Here is a 4,322-nt window from a genome sequence, read left to right on the forward strand (position 1 = left end):
TAGAACGACATGAGGGTGAGTAATTAATGACAGAATTTTCATTTTTGGGTGAACTATCCCTTTAACTAGGATGGAGCGAGTAGTAGCTGTTATCGTGGACCACAGCAAAAGGGAGGCTAAAAAGTTGCTGCTATATTTAGCATCATCTTGCAGCCAAATACTCATTCAAAACCTTATACTGTTGTCAGGGAGGAGATTAGCAAAGGGCAGGAAACCCATCACCAATAACCTGCAAGATAGAATATATATATACAACAACATGATCGGGTGAAAGTCGGCTCCTTATGCCATGTGTCAACCAAAGTGTTTTTAGCCAGCTGAAAACGGCAGGCACTCTTCTGAAAATGCCTCGCTGTGAACACTTGCGAGCGCTACGGAGGCGCTTTGGTTGCTGTGAGACAGAATAGCCGCTGAAGTAATGTGGCAGACGCATCACGAATGAAATTTTGCGGCATTATTTTCGAATAATTATTGCAGATAGAATATTCGAATATTCGACTATTCGTGCACACCCCTAATAATAACATGAACATTGAGAAAGAAAAATGACAGACATTGAAAGAAAAAGTAGCGAATCTGAGATTCTGATATCAAAGTGACGATGTAATATTATAAGGAACATATTATGACACACTAAACTCTCTCTAATGACTTAGACTAAGGGGAGGAGAAACTCTTCAACACCTTTGTGTGACTGTTACAAGGATCTCCCTGACACATCAAGAGCCTCTTTATCTTTAAGTATCACAGGCAGGCAGGGGCTTCTCATTGTCAAAGGCTGTAGGCCACTTCAAACTCAAATACACATGCAGCTGTTCCCTTAGGGAAGCTGTCATACATGATGAAAGCACCCTTTCCGAACCCAAACACCACACAGATCGGGTATTCCCTCAACAGGTACTGTCTGAACATCCATAGACGCTGTTCTCACACCAGGCCCTTGGGTTTGGTAAGATCTTTTGGTCTGTCAGCTGCCTTATTTAATTGCTTTTCATGTTATTTGGAGAGGAACCCCACAATCCAAACATTTAGGCATTAAGGTATTCAAAGGCTGTCGGAGTGATGGGAATTGATACATATTATTGAGGATTCATCAAATCTGACCACTAGTCTGACCACACACTTACATAAAAGGTCAATATATACCATTGTATTGACTCAGACAATGTTAGTTTGGGCTGTCTGGAGCCCAGTCAAAACAACCAATGTTTAAAGGCAAGTTCACTGTTTGGGCCAATTGCCTAATGCACAGACATGGGATCAAAAAATTTGGTGGAGACGAAATGAGCGTAAGATGAGCATAAAGGGGTCTTGTCAGTGAACTGTGATTGAGTAGGCCTACTTGCTGCTTGAAAAATTGCGCAAAAGGAAAAAAAACGGCATTTTCGGTTCCACATTTGCAATGCAGGGCAGCCATTAAAATGCAATCATTGCGCGTTCAGCTAGTGCTCTCCAGGCCTGAGTGCATGTAAATATTAGCATTAGCTTGAGGGTTGGTGCAGCGGGCAGAGCTAATGTGGCTCCCATCACACAACTTTTACAGCCTTGACCCCCCGCATCATCTCCATGTATCATTTTGCGCTGGTTCAGTGCCGTTAATCAATTTAGGAGGCAGTAATGATGCAATTTAGGAGGAAGGAACTCTGCATTATAAAGAGCTTACATTATTTATCAAGGGCTGGATCTGGGGCCCTCCATTAAGCGCCAGCTCTATTGCAATGTTCTCTAATAAAAAATAAAAAAACAAGGGTTTAGGGTTGGACAAATGGAGAAGGAGGGATACAGAGAAAGTGAGAGAGACAGACACTCTGAACAAGAGCAAGTGTGCTTCAAACTCCCTGTGATGCCACTTTTAAATCAAACTGGCCAAAGGTTCATGCACAACAGCTAATGCTCTGTAAACTGATGGCTAATTGTTTGTTCTCAGTATATTGTGAGTCACTGTGGAGCTTCACTGATACTATGAGCCAAGAAACCACAAAAGAAAGTTGGCCTGTTAAACTTACAGAAAACAGGCATTTCACATTAAATACATCCCAATGCAGTGTGTGCGCAGTCTGCGCATACAGACCTGATCATGTGATGGATACATTCACTTTACACTTTGCAAACAGAAAGCAGGGACACTATGTTGGTCTGTGAACAAAAATGCCTACAACTATAGCAGATATAGTTTAATTATTTTTTTTGTTTGTTTGTTTATTTATTGTATACATGCCTCCTTCTCATAATAATAACAGCAGTGACAATGATAATAATAATAATAAAAACAACTTTTTAGGTCTGTGAACAATATATCAGATATCTTATAATATGCTACACGATTGTGATAATTTCCAACTATAGTGGATGGACAGAATGATGATGATGATTATTTATTATTATTTAACAACAACAATAATGGAAACAATTTTCTAAAATGTAATTACTTTTATTTTTTACTTTTTATTCATTTTATTAAAATAATGAATAAAAATAAATACATAAATAAAAAGTTTTAAAAATTTCCTAAAATTTTATGAAGCAAAAGATTAAGTGTGACTCCATGCACACACAAAAGCTATCTGGAAATGTAAAGAAAATTCATAAAATTGTATGTATTTCATTTTCGAAATATGTAGGTCACTGTACAAACCTCATTCATTTAAGATTTGATTTTCAAAATTGGGTACCACAGGGGGTCTGCCAATTACTGTTTGATCCCAAACTAATTTTTGTGACAAAAATTAAAATATGCATTTATCAAAATCACAATGTCAACAATGTTCAATGAAAACCAATGTTAAGAAACTAAAGTTCAGATGTTTCATTGACATATTTTAATGTATCGAAAATGTGCAGATATAATGTCTCTATACATTCAATAATGATTATTTTAATGGCTTTCTAATATACTGTACACAGCTATAAGCCAGCCTTAAAATTCAACACTCACTGTACATTCATACAATGTACAAGAGGGTCACTGCTCATCTCTGTCCACTAAGGTACCAAGCAACTCACCCAAACAATACAGTAAGTTAAATGCTGATATAAGACAAACACACACACACACACACAATGTGTGGGAATAAAACAATCCAAGCAAATCATGGACAAGGACAAATTCTTGTCCTTTGAGTAATCTGATATGTCATCTTCAATGATGTCAGAAAATCTGGCTCAGGTCTCACAGGCTCTGCATGCATCATGTAAATATTCACTGTAAGTGACGTGTATGATTTATTGCCATTTTTGAACAACCAAAAAAAATCCCCTCCAACTGCACAATAAACCGAAGTGGGTGGTAAAGCACGGCATGTAATGAATAATATATAAAGGAATGACTAAACAGATTTTAACCCATTTGTGTGGATTCAATAATCAAGGTCAATACTTGAATTAAAAAGTATATAAACAAATACAACGTAAAAATGAAATATTTTTTATAATATTGAAACTGACGGCAAACATCAACAACAGCACAATCATCATGTGACAGTCAAACAAAATTTAACAACAAACAGCAACAACAAGGTGATGTGCAGACACACCACATGAACCATAGCAAATACTGAGTGAATTACTCTCTTGAGTTGTTATGAAGAACAACCAAGTTGGATGCTTCATCCCTGTTCTCAATGAGCGATAAACACTCGGTAAGAAGTTATAAATTGCGCGTTCCTTCTAAAACCATTTACAGAAGAGCCGTTTGTAATTTCACAGTTTGTTGACGTGTTTAAATAAAAAAAAAGTAAAGTTTACTGTACCTTGTGCGCTACCTCGACGCGATCCTTCACAGCGTTCATACAAGCACACTGTACTCTCGCCTGGCGTCAGTGTGTCGCGGACCGCCGCACCCTCCGCACTAAACTCGTATCACGCCGCGGGATATTGTGAGGGGCGGTGCGCAAGTCCTACTTTTTTACACATTCAGTGTTTTCAAAGTACCGTGGAATGAATTATGTAACATTGTAACGATGTAGCCTACTCTTTCTAGGGCCAGAGGAGGCCAGTCTGTGGCCCATCATGGCACTGTCCAGGGTAGGACCATGGGGAAACCATGCGGTGCAGTGAGCGTATCAAGTCCTGATGCTGTTAATTCAGCTCAGCATACAACAATTGAGGATGTGATTTATCACTGTGCAGTACAGTAGCGCGAATGCAAATAGACCTAATGTGTGACAAGTGGTAAACAAACCTACATTACTAGAAATCAGCATGAAGTTCATCCCAGGAATAGAATGACATTGATGCCATTTCAATTTGCATATTTTAAAAACAACGCTTATGACAAATTATCAAAAATGTTTATGTTAAAGGTATCGTGTTGATTGATTGAC

General features: G+C 38.2%; 1 protein-coding gene across 4 annotated transcripts in view; it reads right to left on the bottom strand.

Annotated features, from left to right (window-relative positions):
- The window catches only part of LOC107654915 (mothers against decapentaplegic homolog 1-like), a 58,121-nt gene extending 54,306 nt beyond the window's left edge, over positions 1-3,815 (bottom strand). For all 4 annotated transcript variants that reach the window (XM_016442249.1, XM_016442257.1, XM_016442240.1 and 1 more), the window contains exon 1: positions 3,750-3,815. The gene's annotated coding sequence lies outside the window, so the exon portion shown is untranslated. The remainder of the gene's footprint in view (positions 1-3,749) is intronic.
- Positions 3,816-4,322: the final 507 nt, after the last annotated feature.

Source organism: Sinocyclocheilus anshuiensis, unplaced genomic scaffold (assembly GCF_001515605.1).
Source record: "Sinocyclocheilus anshuiensis isolate Anshui unplaced genomic scaffold, SAMN03320099.WGS_v1.1 scaffold1231, whole genome shotgun sequence".
NCBI classification, from domain to species: Eukaryota; Metazoa; Chordata; class Actinopteri; order Cypriniformes; family Cyprinidae; genus Sinocyclocheilus; species Sinocyclocheilus anshuiensis.